This window comes from Panthera leo, chromosome B4 (genome assembly GCF_018350215.1).
Source record: "Panthera leo isolate Ple1 chromosome B4, P.leo_Ple1_pat1.1, whole genome shotgun sequence".
Lineage (NCBI taxonomy): Eukaryota > Metazoa > Chordata > Mammalia > Carnivora > Felidae > Panthera > Panthera leo.
Window position 1 is genome coordinate 28,273,743 of NC_056685.1, and position 17,568 is coordinate 28,291,310.

Below are 17,568 nucleotides of genomic sequence, written 5' to 3' on the forward strand. Positions count from 1 at the left end.
ATGTTGGTGTCCTGCCCGGATCACTTTACAGGCCACTAAAGCCATCTGCCAAATACCAGAAAATGGCCCTCAGCCACATAGAATCCAGTAGCTGCCTCAGGCAGGAGGTCACACCCCCAGACCTGCAACTAATGACCAACAGGTATAGAGGTACAAAAGGCTGGCTCTTTTGTTTCAAGGTGGGACTAGTTCTGTGGGACCCTTCATGCTCCAGGGATACCTGAGAAATGAAGCCATAACTAGACCCCAGCTCTATGCTTAGGTCCTTCCTCTGGTCTGTCCTATATCTCTTACTTCCTTTCTCCTAAGAGCACTCCTTCAGTAAATCACAGTAGCCCAAATCCCTATCTCAAACTCTGCTTTTAGGAAACCCACCCTAGATAGTTGGTACAAAGAATACTCTTCAAAGCAGATTATAAAGATGAGATTCTGGAGTTGATCACTTGCCAACTAGCTGGCAATGAGGACCTCATTGTTGGTGGTAAGAGTGGCCGATTTGAAAGAGCTGGCCTGATGTAGCAGTACCTTTGCTGAGGTTTTCACCTGTGGCAAGCTGAAAGGGATACAAATTGAAGGAGATGCACTGGTTTGTGCGATATCTCTGGTGCCTGAGAGGTATGGGACAGATAATAATTAGAGGGCTGTGGAATTGGCGGTTATTGCTGATCAACATTAATGGATTAAAGAGAGAAAATGACAGGTTCAGGCAATCAATTACCAATTCAAAGCAACATGTGAGAGACAGAGGCTTTCTTGGTAATGTTAAACAAACAAACTAACTAATAAACTAATAAAAAAATATCTCCTTTACTCAGAAACTAATCCAGCTGTAATCCAAATTCTCAAGACTTTAAGTAAAGCAGATCTCTTACATCCGTCAGGGCCTGATACAGATTGGAAGGGACTGAGTGGGACTGAGATGTGGACTGGGTGTTTCTGGGTAAATGTGCTAGAGAACCTTCCAGTTGCCAGATTCCCCTGAACGTTTTCAATGGATAGAAGTGTCTCACTCTGAGGAGAGCAGCTTTCCCTTAACTGAACATTTTGCAGAAGCCTCAAATGAGGCAAATGCCCATCATATCATGCTTATTCTTTTAGCATATTCCTTCCTCCCTTTCTGCCTGGCCACCAGACCAATGACTAGGGCTAGGTTCAGGGTGACTAAGCGCTGGGCCTGCTAAGGGAAAAAAAGAATTATAGAACCAAAAGAATTGTATACCAAGGTCGCTGTGGGATTGGGCTAACGTGTACTGGAAGGAACTAGAGGTATATGACTGAGATGCATCTCAACAGTGCTGGATCAAGAAGGGAAAACTCTAAATAAAGGCAACTTTATTGCTATGGAAATATTCTCTGTAACATGGAATTTACATCACAGCAAGGGTTTAAGATAAATGAAGGAAGTCCTGATATGTTACTGGAATGGCTCTTAGGGGCTTAGAAAAGGCAATGCCAGAATCCTCATGACCAACCACAGAGGAAGGGATCAAAAGGCCATAGAAGTAGATGTACTAGAACAAGTCTGCAGACTAGAAAACCCACCAGCTGACTTTGTCCCTCAGAAGGTCTCAGAGGACAAGCATCTGCCAAAGTGCTAAGAAAAGCACTGTTGAGAGGGGCGCCATCACCATGAAGAAACTTTAGTTAGTATTGACTTCCTCTGCAGTCCAATGCTGGTGTAGACATGTGGTTACAGGCTGGGGTTTTCATTTAAGTTTTTATTTCAATTCCGGTAGAGTTGACATATGGCATTATATTAGTTTCAGGTGTACAATATAGCGATTCCACAATTCCATCCATCACCCAGTGCTCATCACGACAAGTGTACTCCTTAATCCCCATCTCCTATTTCCCCCATCTCCCTCACCTACTTCCCCACAGACTGGGGTTTTTGGTAGTAATGAGTATGATATTAGATTCCAGAATAACCGAGGCCAATGGCAGCACTAAGCCATCAGAAGTAATATAGATATTCTTATTGTAACGGCAGCAAGTACAGAAGGGCAACCGGAGATCCCAATCTGTAGTGAGCTATGGGAATGACTAACAAAACATGATGTTCCCAGAGGCAAGTTAGATGGACAACCAACAAAGGTATTACCTAATGTATATATAAGCAAAAGAGATCAAAAATAGCTAAGCAGAAGATCGTTGACGGCCCCAGTGAAAAATCACAATCTTTTCCCCAGTTTTCAGATCTGAGCCATTTTTCAGACCTGTATCCATCAGCTAAAGGAAAGTCTGGGTCAGCAGTGATACCTGTCTTTCCTCCAAAGGGACCTATGGCCGTTTACCCAGATAACTATACAGTGGGGAAAGCGGAATACCCAGACATTTTGAGAACAGTTGGGTACAGGATCTGAGTTGATGCAGATACCCTGGGTCCCGACATGCCATTATGGTCCCCTGCTACAACAGTGTTACATGAGGGCCTAGTAATAAAGAGGCTGTTGGCCTACAACTGCCTCATGACAGGTCCACAAATCTTGTTTCCCGGTTTCCCAAATGTATAATGGGGGTGGATGTTAGCAGTCGACACGATTGCTAACAGTTCTGGAAACAACAGAATTGGTTTCTTGATCTGTAGAGTAAGTTTTATTATAGTAAGAAAACCCAGGTATAAGCCAATAAATGTGACCCCACTACTCAGCCAAAATAGTAAACTTTAAGAATCTCATCCTGAGAGGAATGGCAGAGATTGACACTATGTTCAAAAACTTAATGAACTGGTCTTTTGAAGGGGATGGTCCCCATTATATCTCTATTTAACTCACTATCTGGTCTCTACAAAAACTGGATGTATGATAACAGCTGACAATGGACCACCTCACACTGAGCTACTAAGTAGTAGCTCCAACTGCAGCAGCTGTGTGGCATTTTTTCCAGAACAAATTAACACAGCCTTTGGTACATGGGATATAGTTACTGTTCTGGTAAATGTATTATTTCCAGTATCCTTGAAGGAGGAGAATCAGAAACAGTTTACATTCACATAGGCTGAAAAACAGTATACATTTACAGGCTTAGTTAGTCTACAGGAACCTGGGCCATCTGAACCATCCATAGAACCTTGTGTTTATCCACCATATTGATAACTCCTAGAGATCTGGAGAAAGGCCATGCATTCTGTAGCAATGACCTCTACGTCATTTGAAAAACAGCTTCTGACATGCTACTATATTTCAGAGATTGAGCATCTGCTGGGGCGCCTGAGTGACTCAGTCAGTTGAGTGTCTGACTTCAGCTCAGGTCATGATCTCACAACTTGTGAGTTCCAGCCCCTCATCGGGCTCTGTGCTGACAGTGCAGAACCTGGAGCCTGCTTCAGATTCTGTGTCTCCCTCTCTCTCTGCCCCTCCCCTGCTCATGTGTGCTCTCTCTCTCTCTCTCTCTGTGTGTGTCTCAAAATAAATAAACATTAAATTAAAAAAATTACACAGATTGAGCATCTGGTGATGAGCCATCAAGTGGCTACATAGCCTGAATTAGGTACTTTTTTAAATGTTTATTTATTTTTGAAGAGAGAGGGAAACAGAAACAGAAACATTGCTGTAACAATGTCTCTCCTTTGCTTCACACCTATGACCTAATGGAGGAAGAAAAAGTCTAATCTTGGCTCATGAAAGGTTGTCTCAAAGTGGAAGCACCTCCATGGTATAATTCATCCTTCAGAGTTCCCTGTAGGATGAAACTAGACTCCAGTTGAGATCACATCCATGCTTAGCTCTTTCCCCTGCCCTATCCTGCTTTCTTCCTTCACTTTCTCTTTCCTGGGAATGTTCCCTCAATAAATCTCATGCACCTATTTCCCTGTCTCGGATTCAGCTTCTAGGGAACCCAATCAGAGACAGAAATAGAAGGGAATGAGCTCAGTTTACAACTGAGTAGAAGTGCCTATGACACATTCAAATAAAATTAATAATCATCTGAATCATAGTGAGGATTTATGGAACTTTTACCAAGTTCTACAGCACTGAGTCTAAGCTTGACTTGCTAATTTTTCCCAACAATACTATAAGATAATTATTATTATACCTATTTTAAAGATGAGGAAAGAAAGGCACAGAGAGATTAAAGAAGTAACTTATCAAAGATCACTGTATTGGTCAGGGCTCTCCACAAAAATGGACAGGAGATAGATAGATAGATAGATAGATAGATAGATAGATCATTTATTATAAGCAATTGGTTCATACAATTATGAGGGCTGAGAACTCCCAAGATCTGCAGTCAGCAAGGTGGAGATCCAAGAGATCTAACGTATAGTTCTAGTCTGAGTCTGAAGGTCTGAGACCCAGGAGAGCCAAAGGTACGAGTTCCAATCTGAAAGCTGGCAGACTCAAGATCTGAGAAAAGCTGATGTTTCAAGTGGAATCCAAAAGCAAGGAAAAAATGATGTCACAGCTCATCAGTCAGGGAGGAGGAGTTCTCTCTTACACACAGGCAATCAGTCTGTTTGTTCTCTTCAGGTCTTCAAGTGATCAGATGAGGCTCACCCACATTAGGAAGGGCAGTCTGCTTTACTCAGTGTATTCAAATGTTAACCTCACCCAGAAATAGCCTCACAGACACACCCAGAATAATGTTTGATAAAATATCTGGGCACCCTGTGGCCCAGCCAAGTTGACACATAAAAATAACCATCATAGTGACCCAGCTGGTAAATAGTGGATCAGGATGCGAACTCCATTGTCAGATGGATATGAAGATTTTGACGTAAGGGAAAATATCTGGGCTAGAAAGAGACAGAGACTGGGGAGTGACCAGCATGTTGATGATAACTGAAGCCACAGGAGTAAATGAAATAACCAGGGAAGTCACGTGGTTTCAAAAGAGAAGACAGCCTAAAACAAAAACCTAAGGATTCTCAGCATTCAAGAGATGGACTGAGCCAAAGACACTAGGGAAGAATGGCCAGAAAGATGCAAGGGAATTCAGGGGAGACACTAAAGGGAAAGGACGTTTGGGGGGGTGGTGGTGAAAGGGCAAAGTGACCTAATGACCCTGGCAAGCATCAATCCAGGGGCACTGTAGGCTAGACTGCAGTCATTGAGGACTCAAAGAGAAGAGGATAAATCCAACTAGTAGATGCGTATAAGTTTTTAAAGGAGTGTGTGTCTGAGGAGAGGTGAGAGAAAACTTGGAGCTGAAGGGAGATGTTGGGAAAGGCTTGTCAGCTTGTTTTTAGGATGGACAGACTTCGGCATTTGGGGTCAGTGGGACTTGGGAGCAGCCAGGCTACCAGTCGTTTAGTGGAGGGAATCTCTGAGACATGGGATAAGCCCAGGATTTGAGTCTGAGTCCTGCTCTACCACTCCCCCCGTAGGCAGATGCTTTTGCCTCTCCAGGCGTCATTTGTAGAATAGCCTATTTCAAAATACTGTTGCAGGTAAATCAGAAGTCATGTGAAGGCCCTCTGCCAATAATAATCATTATTTCCAAATAAGAAAGGGAAAGGAAGACACCTCCAAGCTTTTGAAGCCCAAGAGTCTGTGTGGACAACTGACTCAAGGAAATCCTGAAGCAGGAAAAGCTTTGGAGAAGAGACAAGACTGGTTTGTGCAGGCTGATACTGAGGTCATGGCAGGAAATCAAAAGTGGAAATACTTAGCAGATATGGGGAGACAGAGACCAGATGCAGGAGAACAGTCGGGGATGGTGAGAGAGTGCTGGCGTTCCTCAGCCCAGAGGTGAGCATGAGTCAACACGGGATTGTGTAATGCTTGGCAAAGTCTCACAAGAACAACCATAACTGCTGTGCATTTAGCAATTACTTTGTGTCAGGCGCTTTTCCTATATCTTCCAACGCCACAATTATCTGCAGTTTACAGGTGAGAAAATGGAGGCCAGAGAGGTCACCCAACTAATAAATGACTCAAACACAGTCACTCTGGCTCCCAAACCTACATTCTTTCCACTCCCTCATGCTGCTCCAAAGCACGGTATCTTAGGGGACAAAAGGAAACAGCTCACTGGGCCGAGGAATGTTGAGAGGGTGTGATGTATGGAGGCCCAGAAAGGGTAGAGTTTCAGGACTGTGGAACGGGCAGACAGTGCCACATACTGCAGACAAGGAGGATGAGCTGAGAAGCACTACCGATTTGGTGAGCAGACGCTTCCCAGAAGGGCAGATGGCTGAGGGCAGGGACTGTGTCAGGAGAAACCAAAGTGCCCACATAGAGCAGGACTGCTCTGGTGATCCCGCAGTGGTGCTGGTGGAGAAACTCCTACAGCAGGCAATTCAGGCATTGTCTGATGGCCACTTCGTGTGGCTAAGCAGGGAAGGAAAAGTCAAAGCACTCGGCCTCACACAGCTCACAACTTAATTAGGGACACTGGCTTTCAAACGTGACAACCAGAGACCATACAGCCTGGAGGGAGTACGCGTCTACCCCAAGATGCCACCCATTGCCATGACTTCTGTCAGCTTCTGGGGGCGGGGGGTGGGACATGATCTCCTGAGAGACAGCTGGGCCAGCCATCTGTATGGCATCTGTGTGTGATGGCAGTGGAAGCCCAGAGGGATGCTGACCTCCCCAACAGCGTGTGCTGCTGGAGTAGAAAACAGAGTACAGGACAGATCTCCAAGTAGCACCCGCATGTCCGGGACAGGCAGAAACAAGTGGACCCCTAATGACACTGAGAAAGAGTGGCCAGAGGGGAAGGAGGACAGGCAAGACCCTAGGTAGGGAAGATATGAACTGAGGCTGAATCCCTCATTTGAGTGTCCCTTTTCAGCCAGAGCCAAGAGGGGCCACTTCTCTCTACACCTGCCTTGGCGGCTCATTGCTCTCCTAGTCTGTCCAGCCAATTCAGCAGTATTTCCTCTTTCCCGCCTCATTTTCTAAATGTGCAGGCCAGTGAGTGTCATCCTTGTGAGAGAAACAAGACTCTGGACTCTTCTCTCCTGTTGCACTTCCGCCTTCCAACTGCCTCTCACCTGTTGCAGGTCAAGAGAGGACACACAGAATTCCTCTGCTGGACGGCCTCGGCCTCGGTTGCCTCTGCCAGAGAAGCTTCCAGCTGCCACAGTGCCTGAAATACCAGCATTCTCATCAGTTCCTCCGGTGAAGAACTATTCTCCCCTCTGGTTTCGGTCTTAAAATGTAAATGTACCTGGAAAAGTAACAGATTTGGTCTCTAACACTCTAGAGCAAGTCCTTGAGAAGACCTCTTTGACATGCCTTAGAGGATTCAATACTTTGGGAGCCCTGGGCAGCTGAAGTTGGCACCGAGAGATGGCTTAGGGAACAGAGAGGGAAGGTGGAGGGGCTGGGGAAAATCGGAGCCCATTACGCAATTTTATCCTGCATTAACCTCATCCCTTGGCCTGGGTTCAGGGCAAGTTGTAATAATTCATTTGTGGCTGAGGCTGCAGACGCTTCGGCCACATCCCCTTGGCCTACCTCAGAACTCACCTGCAGACATTTTCCAAACAACAGTGGGGAAGGTTGGGTGATCTGGAGAGTTAATGTCCTGCAGAAATAAATGGGGATCCATTCCGAGGAGTGTTCTATGTGCTCTCTCAGAGGGTCCCCAGCCTGACTGGGCCCCCCAGTTGCCCACAGCAGTAACCCCTTCATTAGTGCACTTTTAATTGCTTACCTTTCAGTGTGCTTCTGGGATCACCTCTGAAAAAAAAAACACTATTCACACCCAATAGATATAATAAATATTCACACGCCATACTATTCTTGTTTCAGATTTTGCTTTGGCGGAAATAGGAACCAAGACACCATTATTATAAAGGAGCTCACCCTGTTGTTCCTAGTACCAATGGAGGAGAAAAAAAGCCCACTTGCTTCTGAAACAACCCAGAGACCCAGAATTTAGAAATGTACATCAAAATCTCAAATGCCCCTATTCTTTGACCCAGTAACTCTAGAAGTTTCACTTAACTTAAAATAACTAACAGACTGTATGCAAAAATGTACGTGTGAGGATGTTTATTCCCACAAAGAAGAGTAAAAATTGGGAAGCAACTTAAACTTCCAGCAGTAGCAAATGCTTAATAAGTTATGATAATCCTATGTTGCCATTAGAAATAATAAATCGATTTTTCTTCCCGCTTTCCCTGTCTGTGGTAAGTGACAAAGCATCATGTGCAGAGTAATCTACTTTTGTAAATATTACATTCACGTGTGAACATGCGTGCAGGAAGAATCTGGAAGGATGACAACAAAATGTTAATAGTGGCTATCTTTGGGTGTAAGAATTGGGGATTGGGGATCATTTTCATTTCCTTCTTTACACATTTATTGATGGGTTAAAAAGTGTGTTTTTCTTTTTACCACTAAAACAACTTTTAAAACTCCAAAAAAAAAAATTGTAAAAAATAAACTAATGGCCTCAGCCACATAGAACTTGAATTCAGCCGCGAGCCAGAACAGAAGGGAACCGTCCCACTTAGCCAGAGCCAGGACACTGCTCTAAGCAAGTCAGCAACTACATCTGCTTACTGGCGGCCCCGGGGAAGCACGGCGTGTCACGTGTCCAGCATGTGCGGCCCCACCTGACTCAGAGGAAACACGCGCAGGCCGGCATCCACGCTTGGGGTCGCCCCTCAGGCCCGGTCGTACCCCGGCCCCCCCCCTCCCCGCCCGCCCTCTGCAGACCACCTCCCCTCCCCACTCGGGCCTAGAGCCCCAGCTGGCACTCAGCAGGTCCCTTTCCAATTTGCTGCACTTTCGGGAGTTCGTTATTCCCACGGGAAGCGAGGACCTCGTTGCCATGGTGATGTGAGCCTTCCAACCCCGAGACCCGCCCGGGAGGCGCAATCCTTCCTTGCGCGGCCCCGCCTGAACTCCCGGGCTAAGGGCGGCCTCGGTGGGCCCGCCCTGCCCTGTGGGTTTTAGGCTCCAGATTCTTTGGGCTGGAGGGAAGGGGGGACATTAATTAAGAACCTAAGGGAAGAAGGTAGGGGAAGGAAGACGAATGGATAAGAAGGTTGTTTTTTTTTTACGAGCCACTCTGCCCTTTCCTCCCACCCACCGGGACTCTTCAGTCAAAGGCGGTCTCTCTGGATCAGGAGCATTTGGGTGGGGACGTCGGACACTCTGCTTTCCTCTCAACGTCTTCCAGGAACCCCGGGGCATTTTTTAAAGGTTCTGGAACGTAGCTCACTGGAATGAAGCTTTAACCTCTCCTGCCCCCCGAGCCTGGGACTGAAAAGAAGCGGGGGAGCGAGCGGGTCGGAGCGACCAGCCGAGCCCGGTAACGGTGGGTGGAAGGGAGGGCGACGCCTTCGGCGCCCTGCTCTGCGCCGCCCAACCTGGGACCCGGATCACCGCGCAGGGAGCGGCCGGGGTCAGGTAGGAGGCACGCGGCCCACCGGGACCACCGTCGTTCCCCGCCCCCTGCCCCCACGCCCAGCGGGAGGTGGTGCGCCGAGCCGGCCGGGGTGGGGGCGGTCACGCGCGCCGCCCCGGTGCTGGGGCCACGCCCCGTCGCCCTGACCACGCCCGCTTAACGCCCACTGGCTGCCTGGGTGCCTCCCTCCGTGGCGGCGTGGAACTCGCAGACCTTAGCTCTCAGAAAGAATCTTGTCTCCTGTTACTCACCCCAGGGTGGCTGCCCGGGGAAAAGCTCCAAGCATATCACTGACTGGCCTGGAAACCCTTTCATCTCTGCTCCATCAGCAGCAGCTCTTTGATTAATTGAGTCTCCTGGCGTTGGAGCCTCCAACCATTGCCACGCTGTAAATCCCTGGGTGCCTGCTGGCTCAGATCTGGAGCACGTGTACACCCAGGCGCACCCCCTCTCCGCAGCCCTCTTCCCTCTTCCTGCTGCCTCCCTATCCCTGACGCTGTAAGACACGGTTGCAAGGAAGCTTAGGTTTTTCCAAGAGTCTTTTTCCCTCCAGCCTCTTTTCGCACCGACCTACTCCAACACCTGACATTTTCCTTCAACCACACCCTCCCTCCTCTCAGTGTCCACACATACACACGGGCCTGTTCCCTTCCCCTCCATCAGTCCAGTGAGAAGTCAGTTCACCCACAGCAAGAGCACAGACAGTCGACAGCTGCCCACACAGCCCAGGAGAGCTGCACACCCAGCAGCACGCCCATGTGGAAATAGTGCTTTTGACAACCCCAGGCATCGTATTTCATGAGTGAGCCAAATGTAGAAAGGATTAGCTGTTTCACCCAATAAGCCCACATCTGTAGTTACATTCTGATGGGGATAAAATTACTCTGGTTATTAATCCTTCTGCTTTAGGGTATAAGCTGATCACCAGCTGGGCTCAGGAAAAAAAAATCTATCCCAGCTCGCACCAGCCTTCTTCCCCACCTTCACCTGCCCCATCTTCTGTGCTGCATTGTACACATATAGGTCTGTATACCAAGTTGAAGGCCACCAACTGAGGCACCTCTAAGACAGAACAACCCCAGTCTGTCCTGTAGAGGACACGCATTCAGTCACGTATGTATTGAGAATCTACTTTATGCAAGACATCATCGGTCTTCACTGTGGCAAGAAACAAAGATGATTCCTGCATGGCCCATGTCTTTTTCATGCTGAAAAAAGCTGAAGTGGGCGGTCACAAACTGCCTGTGGTTTCTGGGACTTCCTGCCTTGAGGCACCCTGGGTGTATCAAATGGCCTAGGGGAATCCAGTTCAGTATGGGCAGTATTTTCTAAGCCATCTGCCAACAAAGAATGTAACCATTTTCTCTAGCCTTTGCTTATATGGCTTCCCCTACGGGGAACCAGCAGGACAGGGTAGCTTTGTTTCTATCACTGATCCTTTCTCTTTGGACCCCAGATCTGCAGGCACTGGTGACTTCCAGGAGTCTCCATTCACACCAAGAAGAGAGAAGCAGTTTGAGAGCCAAAGTTTACTCCTTCCAGATCATCAGGCCTGCAGCACCACACACAAAGAAGTGACATTACTGAGAGACCACTTGCCCTAGTCACTTCAGACCTGACCAAGTATGAGCTAAGAAATTGGGACCTCTCAATAGTGAAAAGAGGTGCCATTGATAATTACATGGAACTTTCCTCAGCAAACCACAATGTGCCCGCCTTACCTGAAGGGTCATTTCCATTTGCAAGGGCCATGATAAGACGCACTACTGAAACACAACAGTTGGTTAGCTCCTCCCTGAATCTTTAAGCCCTTTTAAGAATTTTAGATGTGCATCCTGAGAGAATTTCTGTTTTCTACGGACATTTTCCTAGCATCCTTTTGCTGTAGAGAACTAGCAAACTCCTCCAAAGGAAACTAGATTAAAATGCATTTTAAGCCACTCCTGTTTTTAATACTGTTCAGTTCTCATTGCTATGTTGAATTAAATACTCCCTTTTAAAATGAAAAACAAAACATCAGTCCCGGTCTGTATACCAAGTTGTGTGGACACTTACTCTTGTGTGGACACTTACTTCAGCCCTTCCCCTCTCCTCCACTGGTTTGCCTCCTTTCCTGATGCATCTATATTGCCGCTCTCCAACCCTGGATCAGCCCAACTATCTGCTTTTATTGGTGCCATCTATGTTTAGGATGCTGGGAGATAATGGAGGTTGTCATCAATAATGTCCATTAAGTGAAAAAATCAGTATTGATGCCATGACACAACGATGCTTCCTACCCTTGAATGCATGTCCCAGTTGCTCAGTTGCTCTGCTGGCTTTCTCATTTTGCATTGTAATATTCCAAGCCCTCAGTAACTCAAATCTCCATCGACCCCCTAACTCTTTGCAGTGGCCCTAACTTCTCCAAGAACAAAAAACAAAACAAAATAAGCTTGAGATATGAGCTTCTCAAATTTTCTAAACTCTCTTCCACCTCCAAACTACACACATTAATGAACACCCCTCTTCATTGAAAACTGCTCTCCTTTCCATTCCATCTGCATGACCTCCATAGGTGCTGGCATGTACTTACGTAGGACCTCCTCCCCACAGCCTCGATACAAAATTTTTGACCCTTAGTTGGGCTCCTAAAGACTCAGCTGGATCAGTGGGAACCTTTCCATGGAATTTTGGGTTTGGGGTGAAGAGGGTCAGTCCAGTCTGTCTCCCGTGGCTGCAGCTGTCTGCTTTGTTTCCCCATCAGACTGAAGAAGATGAGGACCTACAGGGAATATAAATGTGCTCATCTCCATATTAAGAAACTAAATAATAAAGACTTTCTTTCATCTCTGCTCCTCCTCAAGTTTCCAGCCCCTTCCCTTCTACCTTCATCTTCTTACCTCCTACAATACCCAACCTACTGCTATAGTCTGGCTCCCTCTCATCTTCCCTCGGTTGACCTAAATAAAGAGGTAAACTGAGGCAAGCTCAAATCACCAGAATTTAGATTTATTTGGGAATAACAGCACAACCAAAATTCAGAAAATGCATTCCTTAGCAAGCTACAGGCAAGTCCATTGAGGGTTTGGGGCAGGCTATATTTATGGGCAAGGAGTGCAAAGAGGGGGAAGTCCAGCCAAAGTCCAAGTATAGAAAGTTCATGGACTTGAAGATAGGAAGCGATTCTTGACAGATGTTCTTGCTGAGGAGATGAGGCTCACTCTTCTGTAAATCAAGCATTTACAGAAAATCAGTATCTTGGTTCTGAAATTCGATTCTTCTGAGGGCAAATGCATGGGATTCTTTATTTCATATCCTGTGGTTCCAATTTAGATTGAAATCCTTTTATACCTCTTTCCTCATGAGCGGTATATTACAAACTATGCCCACTTCCTTGCATCCATGCCACGTAACCCGCAGCATCTGGCATCAGCAACCCCTCTCTCTACCTTGAATCTTGCACTTACCTTGATGGTTTTTCTCCTGGTCCTTGCTCTAACACAAAGAAATTTGACCTGAAGATGCTGTACCAGAATCTAAATGTACTAAGGATCTAAAGCTCTAGGTTTTTCCAAGCTTCTCACCCCATAGAAATGCAATTGGCCTGTTCCCGCTCCCCTGGTGCACACGGATTGTAGTGGAACAAGACGGTGGAGAGCAGGGATAGGGGTGGAAGAGGGTGCTAGGGATATATTCCCTAAGCACTGACGTTTTAATGACATTTAAGTTTTGTATTTTCACTTCATGTTAATCAGTGCTTGATTGTGCATTTTAATTTACCATTCCGTTGGCACCAAGGGATCACCCACTTTTAGCGCAATGTTTTCAGGATGCAATGTATTCTCAGTGTCTCAGAGAATTTCTACTCCTAAAGTGAGTCTCTCTGCTCCTCAGATTGAGAAGTACTGACTCAAGGAACAAGCTTCCTTAAAATGTGAGTGCTGTCTATCACCCAGCAGCATCAAAAGGAGAGACAGAAATGTAACACCTGAGTCTTGCCCTCAAAAACTCATAGGCTCATTAGGAAATGGACACAGGAACACTTAAATTAAATACACACATGAAGTAACAATGTGGGACATGTCACAAAGTGGTATGTTATTAATTGATGTGGCAAGAAAGCTTTCCCTGTATGGGAATGACCATGGAGGCTTCCCGGTTTGGGAGGGTTGGGCCATAATTTAAACAGGGCTGTAGGTGAAAAGTAAAAAGTTATGTAGACAGAGAAGAAAAGAAATATTCTGGCACAAAGGAAGTTCATGAGAAAACAAAGTCCTGAGCTTGGGATCGAGATCAGAGCCGACTGAATGGAGGGTTCTTATGGGGACAAAGTGGACAATATGGGTTACCCTCTATCAAACTCAGCACATATGCAAGACATCAACACAGCAAGGACACCAACTTTTGCTTAAGAATCTGTTGCTTGCTATTTTTTAAAAAGCATCAAGAAAACATTATGGAGAAAATTAGAGTTGTGTTCCTTGTACTTATTCTATGGTTTTTAATATCGTATATTCACTTCTATGGAGAGTAGAAATGAGACACCACGATCATGACAGTGCTGCTTCCTCTAAAGGTCTAATGCAGCTTGTTAGGAGAAAATCAAGTTGGGGCCACCTTCTGGGAGACTTGAACTCCAAGTGAGGCAGTCAGACTCTTCAGGGCTTCAAGGACAATGACAACCTCACATTCTCTGGGTCTCTGAGGTTACACCACTAAGTCTAATCCTGGGCTTCAGATCCTTTGCTGCGGCATACAGCTACAAGGTCATACTCACGAGAATCTTCTTTATTGCGGTGATTTATGCCTCTTTGTTTTGTTGCCATTGTTGATTGGCACTGGTTGGAAGAAATAATATCCTCTTGAATGCAAAGCCTCCCTTGCAGAATATCCCCTAAAACAATCGGTGATGTTTATTGCTTTTATCAACTTGACAGTCTGGAGACAATATTGATGATATTTATACAACTTTTTCATTCCTCCAGGTTAGTGGGACACCACTTTGTTGCCGTCACCTCTACCCACATCATGCTTGGGAAGCAAGGATATGGCAGTGCAATGCCGTGCATCCCAAATATCTGTGAGATAAGTAAATGAGTGAATAAGTGAATAATTAAAGAGGATCTGTGCTAAGAAAAGGCATCCCAAGGTTGGCATTGTGAGGGCAGCTGGAGCAGACAGTGGCTAAGGCCACCTCTGAGCTTAACAGCTCTCCTTCCACTGGACGCAGGTCAGGGAGGACGTCCAGTTCGCCAGTCATCTGTCAAAAGAGATCCCCATTCTGTCCTTTCCCTCGAGCTCTCTGAGAAACATCACACCACCTTCATGGTAGTGGATCTCTGCTTCTCCAAACCTCAGGGAAGACAGTTCTCTCCAGTGGCCAACTCAGCTCCCTCTAACCGCAGTTTCAGTGAGTCCGTCTGCCTGCTCTGTCAATGCCAATGGCTCTTCTCAGGGTCAGGGTAAAACATCGTGAAAGCCAGCCCGGGATGAACGTCCACAGAAGGACTTGGTGGAGAGGAGGGGAGAGGCATGTGCAGAAACACCGTTCAAGGTGATGGGGATCTGCAAGAGGCAGAGAGGGGCCCCGGGGATTCACGCGGGAAGAGTAATTACATGCAACACAACAGCTCTCCGGGCCAGCATCACTGCCCAGAGCGTGGCCCTGAACGAAGGTGGATTGCTTCAATTATCTGGGCATCTTGATGAATGGGCCCTGCACACGCTCTGGGGAAGATGGAAGGAAACTAGCCACAGATTAATCACTCGTGGCATCACTGAATGGACGGTGTTTAGAGCCTGTGAGCGCCACGGGCACAACAGGTTCACAAAAGCAGAGAGGGAAACGGAAAGCAGTCAGGCCATGATTAGAAAAAAAAGGGGAGGAAGCAAATATAACATTAAGACTCCTCTTTTGGGGGCTAATTTGCATAAAGATAGTGGCAATTGAAGTAGCCCAAGTAGGACTGGACAGTGGAGTATAGTCCTGGAATTGCCTGGCCTAAAGTGCAGCCAGGAGCTGGGGCCCTAAAGGTAACCCTGAACCAGAGAAGAAGGGTCTCAGACGCCAAAGGAGGGAGAGGCGAGGGAAGGAGACAAGAACTGCTGACGCCAACCCAGGAAAGGTTTCCAGAGAAGATGAAGCCATGTGCCGATCCAGCCTCTTCTAGGACTTTCACAGTATGCACCATTAGTGGGGTCTCAGTGCTTCTCTGCCCCAGATTACTATGGGGTGTGTGTGTATTTAAATAAAGAGAATTATTTTTCCCTTGGGAAATATCTGATCGTGTGTGTCCAGCATTCAACATATGGTATATCATAAATGTTTGTTGAATGATTGAATAAAAATAGCGTTTGTTACACTTCTCCTGTGTCAGACAATATGCTAAGTGCTTTACACAAATAAATTTAATGTAATTCACACAATCTTCCTATGAGGTGTTTTTCAATTCCTCTTTTAGGGATTGAAAAAAAAAAAAAAACCTGACGCTCAAATAAGTGAAGTAACTTGTTTAGCTAGTGATGGTATGTTGGATGGAAGAAAAGAAAGGCGAGTGGGGCACATGTGAGACGAGGGGAGATTCAGAGAGAGAGCCAGGGTGGGGGTGGGGAGGAGAGGGAGAGGGAGGGTGGAAGGGACATCTCCCGAAAGGCTGTGAGGAGTCTCAGAGAATTTCTTTTGAAAATCATCTGACTTAACCAAAATGTGCCTGGCACGCGGATCCACTTTAATTCGTCTTTCGTACCAGGTGTTGAGTCCTGTGAAGAGCTGTGAAAACTAGCACTGCCTCACATGGGACTGAAAGAAAGTAAACCGACAGGGCAGGATTTTCAATGAACTTACAACCTACGACAGAAGCGACCCCAGCTCTTTGGGCCTCTGACTCCTGAAGCCTTTGGCTACTGCACACAGACAACGGGACAGAGGGGGACCGGTGTGTCCTTTGTCCAGCATCCTGGTTGTCGAGACATGATTCTGTGAACCTCACACAAGGTTCTGTTCAGGATAATAACAATAATAACTGTTGAGTGACTGAAGGGAAATGTGAATAAGAAAAGAAAAGTCAGATGACCTCACAAATGTGCACACTAAACGATCTGCCTCAGGTGCAGGGAGACAGGACACGATTTGGACTCTGAGCTACCTAGCAGCCTAAGCAATGAAGGAAATAATGAATTCCCATGATATCCATGGGACAAAAATAAACCATGGTTTAGAGCACCATGTGGTATTACTATCAGTGGGTTTCGTGTTTATGTCCCTGGACTCCACACTGGGCATTCCAAACCTACAGCAGCAGTCGTCTCTGAGGGCAGGACCGCAAAGGCATCACAAGACCCTGCTGCATGGAAAGGGCCATCCTGCCTCCTACCGTTGCTGCCACTTCCTTGGAGCCAAACCCCAGAGTAAGAGGAGCCTCAGTGGGCTTCAATGCTGCCCAGGGACACCGCTCTTGGGAGCTTTGTTCCCAACTGCAAGCTGCAGCTGTCCTGAGCCTGAGTTTCCAGGCTCCAGCCCAGGGATGGAGCGTTCAGTAACATGGGAGAAAGCCCCGACAACCAGGGAATAACCCAAAGGGAACAAGTAGAAAATGGTGAATGCCTCTGAGGTATTGGAAAATGCAAATCACAGGACAGGACAGGAGCCATCAAAGGCTGTCCTGTCAGCTTGCTTCAGGAGGCCGGGACAAGAAAGGGAATCCCTCAGGGCCGGTTCCAATATCAGATCATGGCCCTGGTGGGGGTCCTACAGATGCTGCAAGTCAGATTGTAACTTTGATTCAATTACCATGGGCTGAACACTCTTTACACACCTGGGACCGCTGGGGGAGCCACATGTTCCAGCTCAATGCATCCCCGCTCTCAACTCCGAGGCGGGCATTTTTATGATTCACGTTTTCAGCGTAGGAAACTGAGGCTCAGAGAGGCAGAGGCCTGAGAAACTCACATCCACTGGTGTTATGTCACTGCGGCTCCTGCTGCTGCTTCTCTAAGGCCACTCATCAGAACTCTCCATTTCCCCGGGCTGGTAAGGACAAGCTCAGCTGTGACTGCGTGCACAGTCCTCTTCCAGTTCACGACAAGTCTTGACAAGTCATAAACGGACTTTTCGAACAATACAAAAAAATGAGATTGCTGGATCATGAAAGTGCAAGTAACTTTGCTCCCTTTTGCATTCTCTTCTTCCTTCCAATGCAAGTATTTTATAAAGTGTGTGCCATGTCTCCCTCCCAGGCACGAAGGTCTAGGAGGTGGGCGCCACACAGGCCCTGTGCT

General features: G+C 46.8%; 1 long non-coding RNA gene across 1 annotated transcript; it reads left to right on the forward strand.

Annotated features, from left to right (window-relative positions):
• Positions 1 to 8,827: 8,827 nt before the first annotated feature.
• Positions 8,828 to 15,541, forward strand: LOC122225520. Its single transcript, XR_006205221.1, has 3 exons — positions 8,828 to 9,311; positions 10,766 to 10,932; positions 14,277 to 15,541. It is a non-coding gene; the product is annotated as an uncharacterized LOC122225520 (long non-coding RNA).
• Positions 15,542 to 17,568: the final 2,027 nt, after the last annotated feature.